General features: G+C 42.1%; 1 pseudogene; it reads left to right on the top strand.

Annotated features, from left to right (window-relative positions):
* LOC101528734 (large ribosomal subunit protein P2-like) overlaps positions 1-20,857 on the top strand; it is a 225,316-nt pseudogene that overhangs the window by 56,480 nt on the left and 147,979 nt on the right.

Genomic DNA, 20,857 nt, shown 5'->3' on the forward strand with positions numbered 1-20,857 from the left:
TCCTATTGTGAACTGTCTATAAAAGTAGCACAGAAAGGAAAAGCCGGTCTATATACTGAGGTGCTACCTACCTCCCATCTTTCAACAACACAACCCATCTCTGCCTTAGAATCTGGCTTAGTGAGTCACCTGTCCACACCTGAAGAGCCGCAGGGTTCTGCTACCTATGCCAAGAACAACAGCTGCCTTATTTGAGCCGAGTCAGAATTCCCCTCCCTGGAACCTGATGGAGATTATAGAGCTCTATCAGGAGAAATAGCACAAAGTCCTGAAGTAGGAGAGCTGACTCTTTCCATTTTTCTTGGAATTCTCACGGTTTTAGAACTGAAAAGTCCTAGATCATGGAAGATTCCTCAACTGTAATAACCTAGGTTTCTTGATCATCCCATCAGACCACTGAACTTAGGCTACAAGAACCGTCTTCTGGTCCCAGCTTTGCTCCACACTATCTATAACCATTAGTAACACACATCTCCATTGCTAAACTTAGTGACTAAAGTCACTTTCCTGACCGCCTCTCAGGGTTCTTCTGAGGGTCACATCAGATAATGGATGTGAAAGTGCTTAGGGAACACTAAAGCACTGGGCAGATGAAAGGGGCTTTTATTACCCAATGTTTATGACCCAGATGCCAGGATATTAGTAATTTCACTTTATCAAATAAATAAAAAAATAAATTGGTTTTATGGACATAGATTCCTATGTCTTCCCAAGGCCAAGGCCAGGGCATGAAGAAGAAAGAGTCTGAAGGACACATATCTCTGATTAAACCCAAGCAGAGGTCTCCCTAAGCCCACTCTGTTCCAGAAACCCAGAACGTGCCTATCTGGGGCCTGCCAGCTCAACTCCAGCATGTGGTCTCATTAATATCTCTCTCAGCCACAAAGAAATCAAATGTAGTTTATTCTTAATCGCCCTGCTGTGGTTAAATAAAACTGAGATGTGTCAGCTGAGCATAGTTTATGTGAAGCTTCAAAGCTGCTTGCGTGTTTTCCTTACCCTTTGGTGTGTGCAGTGCTTTGACTTGGAAATACCATGGATGTGTTGTAACATGCTCTGGGCTAGTCCTGTCTCCTTTTCTGATTGCTGCCTTGGAATTTCCAAACGTTGGTACAAAATTACAACCTAACTAGGCAGGCCCTATCTCGGAATTTCAATCTTCATGTTTGGAGTTGAATGTGGACAGAGCTATGTTGAGCTTGCTCACTTCTTTAATCCTAGGGCGTAAGATCTTGTTTGGGGCGTAAAGTTAAGTTCTGTGATAAGACAATCTCTTGTAGGTGGAGGGGTAGACTAAAAAATGTCCTTTTGTAGACACTTTATAAAGAAAGACTTCTAAGTCCACAGTAAGAATGAGACATGTCAGCATGGACTTAGGCAAGCAAGGGACAATCCCATCAATAACTTCTGAGCTTTTCTGTGGACAATTTGTAATGCAGATCATCTGTCCCTGAGTAATGAAGACTTGCTTGTATCCAGTTCTGGTTTGTAAGTTTATGGAATGAGGCACTGTGAGTAAAAAAGATGAAACAACAATAGAACTAATAGCTTTTTCTGCCCCCCAGCTCCACTAATCAATGAGGCCATCAGAAAAGAAACTGTGCTAAAGCAAGGCATGGCTGGACCTTTGCAGCCAGCCTCTGTGGAAATCACAGCATCTCCATACTCTTTCTCTCTGGGAAGCATGGTGACAACCTGCCATCTCCCACTCCACGCCTCTCATTTGCAGTATTAGCAATGTCATTTGGTGATAAATTCCACTTAATGGATCCAGCAATAGTTAGAACTACAGCGATTTTCCAGGATAAAAAAAAAATACTCACTGCATTTTAAAAAGAGGTCATTAAATTAAAGAATTTTTTTTAGATTCACCTTTCTGTCTTATAGAAGAATAAACCAAAGTCTCCATTGTGTATGAGGGGGTGGGTTCTGGAGACCAATCAAGCACACTGTTGGAGAAACAAAGATTAAAATCATAACATTCTGATTCCATTTGTGAAATAACAACAAAAATGTATTGAATATGACTAGAGGCAAGCCACTATTCTAAGAGCTTGATTTATTACTTAACTCTATGAGGTAATTAACTATTATAAGTTAAGCACCCTTGGGTTCCAGATAGCAAAACCAAGGCATAGTGAAGTTAAATAACTTGTCAAAGCTACACACCTAGCTAGCCAGCGCTCCTACACACCTAGCTCCAGACACCGTGCTCCTAAGCACTCACTTCTGGGCTGTCCTGACTCACCATTGTGCACAGTATGTAACCTGTAGCTCTTTACAATAGACCGGGTCTGGCTCTTTTATTCATTCTTTTTAAGTGTCTTCAATGATTTATTCACTTATAAATCCTTATTGAGCATCTACTATTAACCAGACCCCAGGGACTCTCAGTAGAACCTAATTTCTGCTCTACAGTTCTAATGCAATCTATAGAGTGGCTTCTGCTCAGAACCTCTTTCCCTAGCTCTTACCTGCCTACCCCTACTCTCAGTGCACAAGTCCTCCCACTTCAGTAGTCAAGGCCCTGGCCTGCTGGAACTCTGCATGCAGAATCAACGATGCTGTGCTGCTGTGAGCCTAATTTGCTACCTGTATGCTTGCTGCTAACCCCATCTATTAAATTTATATCCTTGTTGGCATTGATGCCAATCTGAATGGAGGTCAAATCTTCCATGTCAGTTTGGATATGCTAACGCTAGCTGTTAAGTTAGCAACCTATAAATTCAATCTGGGAGTTCAAGCTAATTCTGTTCTAGATTATCGTGATTATGGAATAAATATGTGAAATGAATGGATCTACATAGCTCTGGCATGTACCTCCTTGCTCTCCAGCTTCACCTTCAGAACTTTGCTGCTGAGGTCCCAGCATGCCCTGGGTCAGAGTTCTGAGTCTACTGCCTTCTGTAACTGTTTCCGTTGTGGCCCCTGGGACTAGGTGAGGCTGCAGCAGTGGATGATAGAGAATCCTAAGGTTCTGTATTTGTCTTCTCCTCTCTGCTATGGTTTATTATGGTTATAATTTCAGGTCACAGGCCCCAGTGTCCAATTCCACACTTTAATGACTAGTCACAGAACTACCTGAACTTCAGTGTTCTTGTAATTTTCATCTGGAGCACTCTTGGAATAATGCAAAATAACACCTTCCACGAAGGGCTGATGCATTGAGGTGATATAGGGGAATGGAGGGAAAATTAAGGTCAGTTATGGAAGGGAAGGAGTCACAGAGAATGGGCAAAGACTTCTCCAAGAAAACCCATCTGAACGTTTCCTTTTAGTATCTTAGCTGTTTCTATGTCTTTTTCTCCTTTTGTTGTTCATCCCAATTCTCTCTTCATTCCACTTTGTTAAAAAAAGTTTTATTCATACTAAGATATAGTTGACCCACAGTATAAATGACTATTTAGCATAATAGATAAAGGAGACTTTGGAAATCACCTAATATAGCAGTCTATAGTTACAGAAATTGAAGCTCAGAAAACTTATGATCATTTTCTCTGAAAGCCAGAGATAAAGATCTCCCATCCACTGGTTCATCCCCTAAATGCTCATCTCAGCCAAGGGGTTAGGACAAAGCAGGAGCCCCGAGTTTCATGAAGGTCTCCCATGTGGGTGGCAGGGAGCTAAGTACTTGAAAGCTCACTACATTTAAAAACTGTTTTAAGTTACTATCAGGATGAGAAACCTTGTGGAATTAGAGCACATGTGTTTCACTGTGCCATTTCTCTTACTAATTAGTAGATAGAGAAATAACGCCTGAGGGTTCTTATAACTTTACATCACTTATGTAATCAGGGCTTATAGCCCAAGCAGGCTGGAAGAAGATCAGTTAAATAAAACAATTGCAGGTGGTCTCTGGATTCCTGGTAGGGTGGGTTCCCAGGGTGCCAGCAAGTCAGCTACTGCTTAGGAATCAGAATGCATATACCCACAGCAACTCTGTTCCCTGCAGCCAGCATGGGACCTGAGCCTAAGAATATGCAAAGTCTGGGAGGTGGTTGACAGCCAGGAAGTCCACAGAGCCCCCAGAAATGCTGACAAAGGCATTTCCCTCCTCACCACAGGTGCCAGGAGTGGAACTCCTCTGTCCACACTGAGAAGGGCTTTCTTCTTCCCTTTGGAGATACTTAGGGTAGAGGCACAGCAGTTGCATGGATGGTGGTGGGAGAACCACTGGGACCAGATTTGGGTGGAGCCTGGTGGACAATCAAAGCAGAGGCTCTACCGGACCACTGCTTCATAAGCAGGGCACCTTTCAGTCTTTTTGGAAAGAGAAGTAGCAGTGGATGAGGGGTGCAGGATAGCAACTAGTTGTCAGTCCTGGTCCTCTCACTGAACATAAATTCACCAAGCTTGCCAACAGTACCATTGCAAAGTTATTGCCCTGGAACAGCAGATTCAGCTGCTCTGGAGAGGAGACCAGAAGTGCTGATGTACAACCAGGTTGGTAATTTCTAGGCCTGGGCAAGGAGAGAGTTAGGCTGTGCTGTCTCCATGCCATGGGTGGGGGCAGGCGGGGGATCTCTCAGCAGGATTTGATTTCCATCTCTGACTGCCCTGCTGCCCCCAGCCTCTTCTCCACCACGTGTCCCCACTAGGTTTCCACTTGGAAGCAGCAAAGCAGAATCTGATTAGGAATTGCTTCCTGTCTCCCATGGGGGTGAACGGAGATTTGAGGGGTGCACAGAGACCTGAGACCGTAGAAGGAGTATGCCGTGCTCTTGAAGCCTTGGATTCCTCTTCAGTAAAATGGAGCTCACATCACCCTACCTTGTAGCACTGACAGGATTTCCTGAGGTACTCTGTGAAAAGCACCTCATTTAGCATCAGTGGACACAGGACAGCTGGGTTCATGGCATGCTCTCTAGACCTTGCATATAGGTTCCTTTAACAGGCAAATTTGTAAAGGAGCAGCTGACAGCATCAGGACCAGGATGATGGGACCAGTGTAATCTCAACTTAGGTCTATCTGACTTACAAAGAAGAGCCCACCTCCTTTCTTATGATGCTCTGGGGATGGTGTTTATGGACAGCGAACACCACAAATATCACTCCACACTGGCCACCATCACTGCCATACCAAGAACCCTGGACTGAGATTTATTTATGTTTATTTGAAAGGCAGATTTTACAGAGAGAAGAAGAGACACACAGAGGGAGATCTTCTATACCCTGATTCATTCCCCAAATGGCCACAGCCTCTGGAGCTGAACTGATCCAAAGCTAGGAGTCAGGATTTTCCTCTAGGTCTCCAATATGGGTGCAAGAGCCCAAGGACTTGAGCCATCCTCCGCTGCCGTAAGCAGAGGCCTAGATCAGAAGTAGAGCAGCCAGAACACAAACGGGCACCCATATGGATTGCCAGTGCCACAGACCACTGCATTGGCAATTCTTACTACCTGCTCCTGCCTTCTCTGTCATTGTTAAGAGAAATTTGCCAAGAAAGAGGCAAATCTTGCCTGAGAGGGACTGGGGGCAGCTACTATAGGCCCCACTTCATCTTAGGAACTCCTTCCAGTGCATGCACTTTATCCATGTATTCACAGTAAGTCTCAGCTTGGAGAATGGATTGCATGAAGTCATGAGGCTGTGATGTGCGCTGGACTTGGCTTTCTCCAAGGCCTGTATTTTTTTTCCATTTGCCAAAGACACATCTAAAGCACAAGTGTCAGGAATGTGATGGGCGAGTATGCACCATAGTCCTAAGCAGAGCTTCAGCCTGAAAGCTGAAATATGCAGGAAAGAATAGTCTAAGTGGGCATTTTGTAGGAGGTGACAGAGAAGGCAAGCGAATGAAGAGGTCAGTGTGCAGCTGTTAGATGGTTTGGTTCTGATAAGAAACTGTGCCTAGTTTTTATTTTAAAAATATTTGCATTGGATTGCTATAAATAGATGATGGGCTCTGTTTCCAAATAATCTTTTATTTCCATGTGTTAACAACTGATTACTGGCACACATGGCAGACAGCCCCTCTCCAATGTGCAGAGCTGCTGCTGTGTTGGATCCTGCTCTTCTGGCATGGTTCTCAAAGAACCCATTGCCTTTCCATCTTCCTCTTTGAAGAAGGGCCTTGCTCACTGACAACGGCTCCTCTCCCTACCCAGCGATGAGCCCAGAACAGCTTGACTCCCTCTCTTCAGATGCAGCCCTCACAGGGAGAAGAATGAAACAGGCAGGCACATAGAACCTTGTTGAGATCCTGAGATCCCTGGGAGCCTCTGGATTCAAGTTTATCTTTGTAGAGTTTTTGTGGCTATCTCTGCCCAGCTGCCAAGTGCTGCCCACAAATGAGGAAGGGGATGTGTAATTCTTTTGGAGAAGACAAGCCTCACACAGATTGGAACGTCTCTTCAATGCACTGTTATCACACAAGCCCCCAGCTTGCCATGGAACTCTTCACTATGTTATAATTAAAGAGAGTTGCATGCTGATTCAGTTCTTCATATCCATTGTTATTCATACCTAAGGTGGTGAAATAATATTGCTTCTTTTTTTTATCATAATCTACACTGCAAGGTACTTCCTGTTGCAGATGAGTGAGTCCTATCTTTATGGATTGTAGGACAGTTTGTGGCTTCCATGGAGGGGTTACTGTACATTAAGTACTGTTACTGTGCATGGATTGTCTTGTCTCATCTTCACAAAAGTTCTGAATGTTTGGCTCTGTTTGCATACACATATTCAGATGAGGGAAATAAGCGAAGGATAGGGTCAGGAATAAATCACTCGCCAAGGAGTGACTGACGTGACTCTCTTTGCTTCATTGGTAGAATAGATTGGAATGTTTGTGGTCTGATGTCCACCTTCTGCCACAACATGAGGAAACTGACATGTAGGAAGGTCAGGTCCTGACTATACAGATGGTGGCAGAGCCATTATTAAGACATGCCCTTGCTACTCCTGGCACCATATTTGTTCTACTCTGTGGACCCGGCCAGACCTGAATCTGACCTGGCCAGAAAGCCCTGCTTTCTGTAATTTACGGGCTGAGTACCCTTAAACAGTAGATTCATTTTCCTCATCAGTGAAATAGGAATATTAAAGTATTTTATGTAGGGCCCTGCGCAGTAGCCTAGCGGCTAAAGTCCTTGCATTGCATGTGCCAGGATCCCATATGGGTTCTGGCTCTAATCCCGGTGGTCCTGCTTACCATCCAGCTCCCTGCTTGTGGCCTGGGAAAGCAGTTGAGGAAGGTCCAAACCCTTGGGATCCTGCACCCGTGTGGAGACCCGGAAGAGGCTATGGGTTCCTGGCTTCAGATTGGCTCAACATTGCAGTCATTTGGGGAGTGGATCAGTGTATGGAAGATCTTCCTCTCTGTATGTCAGACTTTCCAATAAAAAATAAAATAAATCTTTTTAAAAAAGTATTTCATGTAAATTTACAGCAAAGATAGAAAGATCCAGTACCCAAACTCACACTTTTGGACTTGGGAGTAGATGATTCTTTACGTGAACACAGCTTATCCCTCCAGACAGGTGCTGTGCAAAGCTTTTAAGACAGAGAGGAACCACATTCTCTGACCATCAGGAATAGTTTAGTACATATATAGGCAATCTGTATTACTAACAGAGAATTAATAGCCATGAAAAACAAGGTGTTCCTGCAAGTTAATGGTTCTTAACCAATGATGATTACTCTCTCCAGGGAACATTTGGCAGTATCTGGAGATATTTTGTTTGACACAGATAGGGTGGAAAATCATGATTTGCTGCACACATGTTGCAAGCAGAGGCCAGGGATGATGTTAAAGATCCAGCAATCACGGGTCAAGCCTCCTACCCTACCACCCAAGAGATTATGAAGCCCAAAATGTTCAAAGTATTACTCTTAAATCAATAAGAAAAAGAACAATAACTCAACAGAAAAATGAACAAAGTACTTAGAGAAGTAAAATAAAAAAATGGAAGTAGAAATGTCAAAAAACACGAAATATGCCCAGCATCACAAGTCATCAGGGAAATGTAAATTAAAACAAGAAGGCACTTTTTTTTCACCAGCAGCAGGATGAGGATTTAAAAGTGTGTGAGTATAATGTACTGGTTGAGTGCACACCAATGGGAACTCATGTTAGCAGATATAATCATTTGAGAGACAAATTGACAAGGTTTAGTTAAGTCAAAGAAATATTTCTGTATCATCTATCTACTAATCTATCTAACCAGTTTTCTCTGTATCCAGCTGGGGCAATTCTATCCTGGAGATACTTCAAAAAGTGCACAAAGAGATATGAATAAGCATATTGATGGCAGGTGCTTTAGTAATTAGAGATCAGAAGCAACCTTAGCTGTCCAAAAAAGGGAGAGTGGATGATCAGTTGAATAAGCAGGATGTGTCAACATGGTTAAACATCAATAGTTTGGTGTTGATTAAGAAAAATTTCAGTGAATCCTGATGATAGTGCTTAACACCTACATAAAGATTTAAAGCAAGAGTAAAGCTTTCTTGGTTCTTGCAATCGCACATGTACTAGCAGGACAGAATCCACATAGGAATGTACATTTCAGGATGGTGGGTATGTCTGAGGAAGGGAGATAGACAGGCAGTTGTATCCTGGATGGCCACACAGGGGCTTTTGTTATAGTAATAATGTTTCATTTCTTTGGAGGGTGGTGGATATTTGTTTTGTTATTTGAGTGAATAGTGAAACCCCTTACATGAAGTTGGCTTACCCCTGCAAGTGTGTGCCATGAAACTCATGTTTCATTTTCGTGATGAGAACTGTGACTCCTCTGAAGATTGGTATCTGTGTGCTTTTGGAAAACCTCAGTTCTGCCTCTGAGAATTTTGATATACCTGTCTCCCTCTCTGAAAGAGCTAAGACGCAGGATCCTAGATCATTCCATAATCATCTTCAAGCTCTAATATATTTATGTGATAGTCCCTGGAGACAGAGACAACATGTGGAACAGGCCTTTCATCATATAGGCAGTGCAGGTGGCTGACCTCAACAGGAGGACAGGAAATGGAATATCTCCAGAGAGGGCAGCTGTGCACTTCCAGCTAGGCCAGGACAGAAAAGAGAAAGTGTGGAGCCGGTACAATGGCAGCACCCATCCCTTATGCAAATTTCTCTGTAGGCTGCCTGATGTGTGTTGGAGACTGCTTGTTCATACTGTTCCCTCACCTCCATTAAGAAAAGCAATGAATTTGGTTTAGCATTTGTTCTACACACACACACACACACACACACACACACACACACACACTCACTCCTAAAACTCTAGGTTTTGTCTGAATCTGGAGGCAGGAGCTTACCATCCTCAGTTTAAGAATTCCTGTTCTCATGGTCAGGATTTGGAATGTAAAAAAGGACTCCCTAGATTCCCCATTCCTTACCTTGCTGAGTGGAACCTGGGTATAGGGCTTGGGCTAGGATTCCAAAGATGAAGAATCCAGCTCTGCCATATCCTACTGGACTTACAAATGCACCTTGCTCAGGTTATGGTAGTGTCGGGCATCACTACTGATTTTCTGGGGGATCTCTCAGCAGTCTTAGGAAGGTGAGGATTGGACCCATAAAGACCTCTCCCTTCCGGTAAATGCCTTTTTGTTCAGAGGGCCAGGAGTCTGTCAGTCTTACTGTGTAGGTATTGTCTGAGGCCTTCTGGGCACCAAGTCAGTAGGGCTGAATGGTTCCATACAAGCCCACGGGTGAGAATGCCACAGTCAGCAGGATGACAGGAGGCCTGCAGTCAGTATCCTGCTAATATATGTGCACAGCAAGCCCATCCATCTCTTGGAACACAGTATAACTGAACACATTACTCATTGTGGTCAGTTGGATGGAATGCACTCAGCACTGAATTTTCTACCTTCAGAGAAAGAGCAGGACAGTCTCCATCCCTGTCAGCTAAAGGGCCTGAAATCACCGCCATGTGATGTCCATATGACCTAGAACATTGCCTCCATGAATTGCCTGACATATGCTGAACTCGGGCAAGTCTTCAGGGATGACTGGTAAGCCCCTTGATGAGTGGTCATAGCTTTAGTGTGGATTTTTCTCTTTTGAGAAAATATTTCTTTTTATTTATTTGAAAGGCAGTGTTACATAGAAAGACACACACACACACACACGCCACATACACAGGAAAAGAGAAGGGGGGAGAGACAGAGAGAGAGAGAGAGCTCTTTTCCATCCACTGTTTAACTTTCCACATATTCACAGCAACTGGGACTGAGCCAGGCTGATGTCGGGAGCTGGCAATTCTGTCTGAATCTCCCATGTAGACAGCAGGGGCTGAAGCATTCAGGCCATCTTTTGCTGCTTTTCTGGGTGCATTAGCAAGAAGCTGCGCTGGAAATAGAGCAGCCAGAAACCAGTCCAGGAGGCTGGTGTTACAGGCCATGTCTTATCAGGCTGAGCCACAACACTGGCCCTCCAGATTATGCTCTTTCATTTAGTCATGTCCACCCACTGGAACACATGAGTGACTGAGAAGAATCGGAAGCAGTTTTGACTGAGAGGACAACAACCTCATTTCTTTTGAAATGTTCCATGTTCGTCTTGCCAAACAAAATACAGACTTCCAAAGACTAGGAGCTTCTACGAAAACACAGGAGACTCAGAGACATTTATCAAATAGGTACAGAAAGCAGCTCTGAAACTTTCTAAACCTCTCACATAATGTATGATGAATGAGTGAATGAAAAGTATCTTCAAATAATAAATGTTTATAGACAGTGTGTACTGATAGGAGCGGGCTTCAGTCACGGTCACACTGTTAAGGGAGATTCCATTCATTATTGAACACCTACTATGTGCTAAGTTTGCCTCTGGGTATTGCAGTTTTGTCAGTGAAGGAAACAGCATCCCTACATGGGACTTCATTTGGATGGAAGAGATAGTTAATGCAATAAAAATGAGTGGACTCTAGATAGTAAAAATATTATCTACAGATAGATTCTGAGGAAAAATACACTGTAGGATGATAAGAGTGTCTGGTCTCCTCAGCCAGTGCACACTGTGTCCTATAATATTAGCCCAAACGTGTGTTGCTAGAGTGATTAAAAATAAAATCAAAAACCTTCTGGTAAAAATTGATGCTACTGCATGACCAAGTGTAGCGCCTTAGAAAGTTTCAGAGCTGTTCTCTGTACCCTGGAGAAATTACAATTAAAACTAGAACATTATTACCTATGAGATGTGGCAAAAACAGTGTTGAAAGGGACTTTTACAATCTCAGGTGTTTACAAACAATCAAACCCCATCTCTATGGATGACCAACTAATGAATCACAAGAACTTATTGAAGTGGACACAAATAATTAGGAAGTACGAAAAGGTAAAATTTACAGCAAAAATAATTAGATTTTACACCACAAAATTGCAAATTGAAACAAGAAAGTTTCATTCCCTAAGAAGATGAGCAACACAACCCCTCAGCCATGTTAGCACTGAGCATCACCAAGGGACAATCACTTGAAATCATGTTGATGAAAAATTTACTCTTTTTCTCCCTGTTGTGCACTGTGTTCACTGACTCTGTATTTAGGGAGATGTATAATACAAGTGTAGCAGAGGCTTATGTTCAAATGTGGAGACAAAGTGTACCAGGCCAAAGACAGACTCCCAGTGAAGCAGTTGAAAATGCCTAAAAGTAGAATGCTGGACTCTCTGACATTGTTCATGCCCACAATGTCGGGAAACACCTCAATAACAGCATGATAGACTTATGACTGTTCATAACGGACCACCCATTGTAATACAGGGGAAATCAGTGGTGAGGGAATGTGGAGGGAAACATGGAGAGGCAGATGGGAAATCCCAAAGCCTATGAAACTGTATCATTATACAATTAAAAATGCTATTTTAATTTAAATATTCCCTTAAAACAGAAAATATATTGTAAAAACACTTTTTTAATGAAGAAAGGAGAATGGATTGGGGAATGCAGGTAGGAGGGACAGTAGGAAGGAAAGTATCACTGTGCTCCGAAATCTTTATTGTGAAATACATGAAATTGGGCCAGCATGATGGGTCAGTGGCTAAATTTTTGCCTGGAATATGCCGGGATGCTATATAGGCACCGGTTCTTGTCCCAGATGCTCCGCTTTCTATCCTGCTCCCTGCTTGTGGCCTGGGAAAGCAGTCAAGGATGGCCCAAAGCCTTGGCACCCTGCACCCATGTGGGAGACCCAAAAGAGGCTCCTGGCTCCTAGCTTCGGATCAGCTCAGCTCCAATGATTGCAGTCACTTGGGGAGTGAACCATGGCATGGAAGATCTTTCTCTGTGTGTTTCCTTCTTTCTGTATATCTACCTTTTCAAATAAAAATAAAGAAATCCTTAAAAAATAGTAGCCCGAACATCTATGACATATGTCATCTTTTAAAGTGGTGAATTTAGGCTTACTCTGGAACAATGGGCTAAGTAGGGAAGATCAGTCCATGGCTGGGACAGGAAGGATGAGAAGAATATACTGAAAAACAGAGCTTCAGTGTTTTAGAGCTCTTTCCATCAAAAAAGTGATCTCTCTTTCCCCATTGACCAATAGACCTCAGTGAAAAAGAGATATCAGATGTATTTCAAAGATAAATTGTTGATAGACAGTGTAGCTTCTGCTTTCACACTGCTGGCATTTTGAGACTTCTCAGCCTTGAGAAGTGTGGGGAGAGAGCCATTCCAGCCACACACTGGCTGAAGCCTCAAACACAGGGATGAAACCTATAAACCAGCAATAGTCACTCAAATGAACTTTGGGAGGATTAATACCACCCAGTCAACTCACAGTATCATGAGAAATAAATTTTTTGTTTGTTTGTTTGTTTTCTTTTTCTTTTTAATTTTTTTAAATCTATTTTATTGTGTTGTTGACAATCTTTACATAGTTAATTACAGTTAAAGAAAGAAAAAGAAAAAAAAAGGTTCAGGGGGATAGGGAAGTGGGTAATACTATTATGTCCATATTGTTTCCATCATGTATCTGAGGTAAAGGGGGATATTGAGGGAGAAGCCCCACCCGGTTTCCCGCCCACTCTAAGTCCCGGATGTGGGGCATGCTCTGAGATATGTGCTCAAGTGGTGTTAATAGTTCTCCAGTTATGAATCGCTGCCAGTTTTGCTCGATGAGGTCGTCCACTGATTGATATGGTCCATCATAAAGTCTCCGTTTGCCCCATATTTTGCTGCCAACATATAGCTGAGATGAGAAATAAATTTTGAAATGATGATTGTGCATCATTCATTATTTTAAGATGGATTCAGACACTCAAAGACATAGTAGTTGCATGTTCACCAGGGATTAGCCAGTTCACAGAAAATGCTCATCAAATTTGGAGTAAAGGAGACAGATTTCATCCCAGGGCTAAGACCCAGAAGCATGACACAAGTGCCAAAGTCAAGCAGGATTTGAAGGTAAGCTTGCTTTGTACCTTCCACGTTTGTAAGATAGTGATATGAGAATGGGGGCTTCAGGTCCAAGCCTTGCAGGTGCCTAGGACTCAGGCTAGGAATCAAGCATAAGTTTTGAAATACCCAGGTTTATTTCTGATTTCTCTCTGAGGATTGTAATGGGCCTAAGGCTGAGTGGGACCGAGTAAAAGGGGAGAGTTGTTAGGAGGACTGGGGAAGGGCTGGAGGAACATCCAATTCATGAAAGATAACTACAAAAGTGCAAAAATGAAGCACCCAAAAGGAAGGTAGAATGCTGAGAGCTTGAGGAGTTCAAAGAAGGATTAGATCACCTAGAATACCAACAGTCAGTGCAGGAAGCAAAGTGGAAAGATGCATGAGGATGTGAAGACATGAGTGAATGTAGAGTTGTATTGCAACAAGCAAGAGGTGAGTAGGGGTGATGGGAGGGAACTTAGGAAAGGGAGAAGATGGTGATGGTGGGAGAAGAGGAGTAAAGTCAACAGACTCATTTGACTAACCAAGGACTCCTGTTGATTCGAGTAGGAGACTGATTTCTAAGATAAGCAACTCTGTTTCTAGTTTCTGGACACGTGAGATTCACTGAGGGGCTTTGAGCAAGGAAATGACACATAATTTAAAAGTAAAGATGTGTATGAGTGCACAAATCCATGCATGATGGGTAAATGGATGAATGCGTAAATGGACTGAACAAATATATAAGTAAAATTTCACAGCTCTGCATTTTAAAAATAAAGATCTGAGTGAATTAATGATTGAGTATGTGAATTTATGCTTGGATGCATGGATGGTTAGATGAATGGATGAGTGCATGGTAGAAAGAAGAGCCTGAAGAAGTCAGTTAAGTATACTGTTGAGGGACTTTGACACATGTGTCTATCATTGCCCCACTCCCTGTGGGCACAACCCAGCAGCCAGAACTTCCAGCTCACCTGATGAAATGCTTTAGGAGTACGTGTCATGAGAGTAACACAGGCTCACTGATCACAGCCAGGTTCCAGTTCTTGCAAGACTCCCAGTCAAGCATAGATATCTAGAGCTCTAAGTTCCTGAAGACATATCACAGAATCTGGGACAAAGGCTGTCAAACAAGTCACATTTCTGCAGGCTTCACAAACCCAATTTCTAAAACTTTGGCAAAGAAGAACCCCACCCCCTTGCCTTATGTCAAAGCTGGTAGCACAGTGCCAGGCCCACAGTATATGTTCAGTGAATGTTTGATAGATTGAAATGAAATGTCCTCAGCTTACAGGATAGGATAAGTAAACAGCTGTCTATTTGTCACAGCATCCACAGCACCACATTCTTACAAGAGCCCTTATTAGAGAGAAAGACAAAGTGAATTGAGCAATCAGTAACCTGACCTTCAAGGGAAGACATAAATCAGACCTCATCAATTTTCAGGGAAATAAATTCTATAAAATGAGCTGCCATCTGCCTTTTGTGATATAAATCAAGCTTTCATTGGCTCTTCGATGCCAACAGACTAATGTCCATATTCCTTAGCAAAATGTGCACAGTTCTCCAGAATATGACCTCAAAATTTATAAATACTCATTTGGTTACCTATTGATGAATTATAATTGCGTAGAAGTGAACATGTCAGGCATGTGGGATATCGAAATGATTAGATACAGTCCCTTTTCTCAGTGAGAATATTATCTACTGGGGAGATAGATGCTCATAATAACACTTTATGTGTATCTATACCATAATAACTAAGTAGATAGATATATCCACAGCATGAAGTAACACAAAGGGAAAAGGGATAGGTGATTAACTTAGCATGAGTGTCAAGGATGGTGTCACTTCACATTTAAGATCACTGTGAAAGCGTCAGTGAAAGTGTCACAGGCCAGTGAGTGGAAAGGACACTTCAAGCTGAAGAAACCATTTTAGCTAGCTTAGATTTCTTTTGCAAAGTTATGGAAGTTGAAGTGAAGTAGGCAGTTCAATATCTGGAGACCTACTGCACCAATTCAGAAGTGAGTTGTGCAAATCCACTGAAATAATGGTACAAATGCTAGACAAAGGGAAGGGCTTATTGTACAAGGTGCTTAGTAGCTGTGTGGTGATTTATTGGCCAATCTGGTATAACCCGGTAGAATCAGACTAGAATACCTACTGGAACCAAGGCATGCTGAGAGAGCACCTACAGAAATGAGTCTTTAGCTCAAGGAATCTATTGGTGCCTATTTGAGTTTGGTTGACTATAAAAGGGCTTGAAGAGTGAATAAATACAATGGGAGGTCAAATTGACTTGGTTCTAAAGGATTATGGTCACTGCTGGTTGAATACTCATCAAAAAAATAGCTTGGTGATGAGCAAGTGAACTAATGAAAGCAAGGATATCTTGGTAGCACTTGTAGGTGTTCAGAAATATGGGCACAGTGACAATCAAAGCATTAATCAACAGTGGACTCTGTCATCTGTGAGGAGGTGTACTTCATAGAATGGTAGAAGACAGAAAGGAAAATCATGCCTGGTCCCTCTCTTCAGAGAGATTGGTGGTTGATAAACACTATGTCCAACCCAACTGGGGACCTCCAACCTCTAAATTCACTCCTCCTCTTATTCCCCTGGACTAATGAAAACTCTGAAAGACACAATCCCCTATATTGAAATTTCAAAAGATCAAAATTCCTAAAGTCTGAAACACCACAGCCAAAATCACCATCACAAAAGGTTAAATTCCAAGTGTTGAGAGTCTGAAGGCTGGAATCTCAAAAACTGTAATTCGGACTTGGAGGGGAGGTATGGGACAAGAGATGGAAGGCTGAATTCTGGGAAAGATTGCATTTTTCAGTTGTCTGCAGGGTTGTTGCATCATGCTAAGTGGAAGAAATACCTAGAAAACTGGTATTTTATCTGGGGGTATTTTCAGAAGAAATTAATGCAATTCTAGATGGACCAGGCGAGAGGGTACCATCTGTCTAGGGCTCAGAGAGATGGAAAACAGGTGATTCAGCCTCCCTCTGAGAGCTGAAAGACTTCCTTCTGCTGCCGGCATCATGGCTCCAGGATCAATGGCCTCTGGACTACCTTCACACCCACACCACTCCCCAGCTTCCTTGGGTCCTTAGACTTCCAAAGTGACACCATTGACTTCCCTGATCTGAGTTCTTGGAGCTTTGAACTGTGTTATTGGCATCCTGACCTTTCATTTTGTTTTGTTTTATTTCTCAAAGGGAATCATGGTTTTCAGGATTTCAGCTTTCATGATTTCAACATTCAACATTTTAAACTTTCAAGATAGTGGTTTTTCAGGATTTAGGCTTTAGGAATTTTAGAGTTTATTGATTAGATCTTCCAGAATATCATCATTATGGATTATGGCTTTGGGATTGTGTCTTTTAAGATTATGACCCAAACTTGTCATTTCTATTCATCAAATTGCTTAGATCCCAATCTGAAATTACTGAAATAATTTAAAAGCAAGAAACATAATCATCCAATTTTAAAGTGGACAGCGGATCTAAACAGAAATTCCCCAAGCAGTGATACAGAAATGACCCACAGGTAAAACATGAACACGAACAAATGTTCAACATCATAAATCCTCAAGGAACCGTGGACTGAAAGGACGAAACTGGGACTGAAAGGACAAAAGATAACAAGTGCTGCGAAGGTGTTGCTGAGCATGCAAATACATATAGCCTACCGCCATTGTGTTGTGGGAAACAATATAGGGATTCCTTAGAAAAACTAAAAATAGAACTACCATATGATTCAGCAATCCTACTATTGGGTATACATCCAAAGGAAATGAAACCAATCTGTCAAAGAGACATCTGTACTCCCAGGTTTATTGCAGCGCTCTCCACATAACCACGAAATGGAAACAGCTGAAGTGTTCACCTACTTCATCCTCCCACTGATGAATGGATAAGCAAAATGTGAATATATACAATGAACTGCTACACAGACATGTAAGGGATGAAACGCTGTCATTGACTACCACATGGGTGGAGATCTGGAAGTCCTTATATTACCTGAAATAAGCCAAGCACAGAAAGACAATTATCATGTGCTCTTACTCATTGGTGGAGCCTAAAGAGAACAGTGATTGCATGAATGTTAAAATATAATGACTCTTGGGCTCGTCAGCGTGGCCTAGTGGCTAAGGTCCTTGCCTTGATCCCATATGGCTGCTAGTTCTAATCCCGGCAGCTCCACTTCCTCTCTCTCTCTCCTCCTCTCAGTATATCTGACTTTGTAATAAAAATAAAATAAATCTTAAAAAAAATATATAATGACTCTTATGAGAGGCTAAGTAAGGAAATGAGACAAAGGAAGGGAAAGGTTGATTAATAGGTACTAAGTCCTAGTTAGAAGTTCTGGGGCTGTGTTACACAAGAGATTGACTATAGATGATGTTAATGGTACTGAATATTTATTTTAAAAAAAAATTATCTTAAGAGATAAGATCTTGGATGTTTTTGCTTTTCAAATTTTTTAAATGTCTTTATTTTTAATTTTTTATTTTTAAAATTTTGAACTTTTGAAATAACAGTTTAAATTTAATTCTAGTCAAAGGCTTAATACTACATGAAATAAAGAATTTAACAAGCAAATAGTGAAAAGACTGTAATTCAGAGGGAATATAGGCAGGGGTTAGAAATAGCAACCATATGAAAAGATGTCAGTTTCACATATGTATAGTAAATTTTAAAATAATCACAGGCCATTAAAATTATAGTAGTATGTTACTCTTGGGCCCGGCAGCATGGCCTAGCGACTGAAGTCCTCGCCTTGAATGCACTAGGATCCCATATGGACTCCGGTTCTAATCCCGGCAGCTCCACTTCCCATCCAGCTCCCTGCTTGTGGCCTGGGAAAGCAGTCGAGGATGGCCTAACGCTTTGGGACCCTGCACCCATGTGAGAGACCTGGAGGAAGTTCCTGGCTCCTGGCTTCAGATCGGCGCAGCACTGGCCGTTGCGGTCACTTGGGGAGTGAATCATCGGATGGAAGGTCTTCCTCTCTGTCTCTCCTCCTCTGTCTATATATCTGATTTTGTAATAAAAATAAATAAGTCTTTAAAAATAGTTATAGTAGTATGTTATTCTTAACAATTTGTCTGACATAGATATAAAATAAAGTTTGACGAAACGCTATATTTGGGCTCAACACGATAGCCTTGCAGCTAAAGTCCTCGCCTTGCATGTGGCAGGATCCCATATGGGTGCTGGTTCTAATCCCAGCAGCTCCACTTCCCATCCAGCTCCCTGCTTGTGGCCTGGGAAAGCAGTCGAGGATGGCCCAAAGCCTTGGGACCCTGCACCCGCGTGGGAGACCTGGAAGAGGCTCCTGGCTTCAGATCGGCTCAGCTCCAGCCTTTGTGGCCGCTTGGGGAATAAATCATCAGATGGAAGATCTTCCTCTCTTTCGCTCATCCTCTCTGACTTTCCAATAAAAAAAATAAAATAAAGCTTTAAAAAAAAAAAAAACACTGTATTTGCGGCAATACTAAGATACACAAAATAGCTTTTTGTAATTATTCTTTTGAAAAAATTTTAGTTCCCACATGTAAGGGAACACAAGTGGTATTTGTATTTCCATATCTGATTTATTTCATTTGACATGATATCCTCTAGTTGCAGTCATTTTGGTGCAAATTATAGAATTTCATTCCTTTTTATTGATGAATAATATTCCATTATGTCTATGTATCATGTTTTCTTTATCCATTCGTGTAATGATGGACATCTTGGTTGATTCACTGTTTTAGCTACTATGAACAGTACTGCTGGAAGCAGGGTGGTACAGTATGGTCATGTGTTTTGAGTGGATATTTGGTAATGGATTTACTGGATAAAGTGACAAGTCTATTTTCTACTTTTTTTTTTTTTGAGAAATCTTCATATTGTGTTCCATAGTGGCTTTGCTAATTTACATTTCCATCAACAGTGTCTAGGAATTCCCCTTTCTGTACATACAATTAGCATTTGTTACACTTTCTGTCTTTTGGATAAGTCATTCTGACAGCAGTGAAGTAATATCTCATTGTAGTTTTCATTTACATTTCCCTGATGGTTAGTGATGGTGAGCATTTTTTTCATATACTTATTGTCTTCTTTTGAGAGAGTTGTCTGTTGTGACCATTTTTCTTGCCACCTCCTTTTTTGACCACCTCTCTCTTTTTGAAAATTATTTGTTGAAAAATTATTTATTTATATATTTGAAAGGCAGAGTTACAGAGAGAGGGAGATAGTGATAGAAAGATAGAGAAAAGAAGAGAGAGGGAGAGCTCTTTCATTTGATGGTTCACTCCCTGAACAGCCACAATAGGCTAATTTGAAGCCAAGAATCAGGAGCTTCCACTGGGTCCCCCATCTGCTTTAACAGGGACTAAAGCAGTTGGGCCATCCTTGTGGCTTTCTGAGGCACATTATCTGGGAGCTGGATTGGACATAGAGCAGCCAGTACTTGAACAGGCACACGCATGGAATGCCAGTGTTGCAAGCAGCAGCTTTACTCACTATGCCAGTCCCTACCTGTTTGACCTTTCTTAATTGAATTGGTTGTTTTTTGTTTGTGTGTAGTTGACGATTGTTTTTTCTGTTGCTGGTAGAATCTTATGTGTTTTCATCACTTAAAAATTGCCAAGTGTGGGCCCAGCTCGGTAGCGTGGTGGTTAAGGTCCTCGCCTTGCACGTGCTGGGATCCCATATGGGCACCAGTTCTAATCCCGGCAGCTCCACTTCCCATCCAACTCCCTGCTTGTGGCCTGAGAAGGCAGTTGAGGACAACTCAAATCCTTTGGACCCTGCACCCATGTGGGAGACCCAGAAGAGCTCCTGGCTCCTCGCTTCGGACTGGCTCAGCCCCAGCCATTGCGGTCACTTAGGGAGTGAATCATTGGACGGAAGATCTTCCTCTCTGTCTCTCCTCCTCTGTATATCTGCCTTTCCAATAAAAATAAATAAATCTTTAAAAAAAATTGCCAAGTGTGTGAAGAACTGGATATGTTTGTTTTGATTTGGCGATCCATAATGTGTACATTGTATGAAAACTTTACATCGTGCCCCTCAGACATATAAAATTTTACAATTTTACATGTGTGTTGAAAGAATTTTGAGGGAAAGAAATTTATTTCTACCTACACTCCTCTTCCCTCCAAAAACCAGTCCATTAACAAGTCCTGCTGGCTCTGCCATGGGCCAGTGATGCCTCTCCTCTCTGTAGCCAGCCCCTATGCCTAGATTGCTGTTTCCACACTTACCTTACCAGCAACTGGCTTGACCTCTTTAAAACACAGAAAAGATCCTGGCACTTGGTCCTCTCAACCCCTTCCCTCCACTCCTGTTTTTCTCTTCAGGCTTTGACCATATCTGAATTCTTTTTTGAGGCTATCCCTTTGCCTATTTTCCCACTCTGCCTCGTGCACATACTCGAGCCACACTTGCTTTCTTCACTACCAGGCTTGCTCTGATCCCAGGGCATTTGGCCTGGTTCTTTGCTCTACTAGAAATATTCTTCTTA

The sequence above is a fragment of the Ochotona princeps genome, chromosome 17 (assembly GCF_030435755.1).
Source record: "Ochotona princeps isolate mOchPri1 chromosome 17, mOchPri1.hap1, whole genome shotgun sequence".
Taxonomy (NCBI): domain Eukaryota; kingdom Metazoa; phylum Chordata; class Mammalia; order Lagomorpha; family Ochotonidae; genus Ochotona; species Ochotona princeps.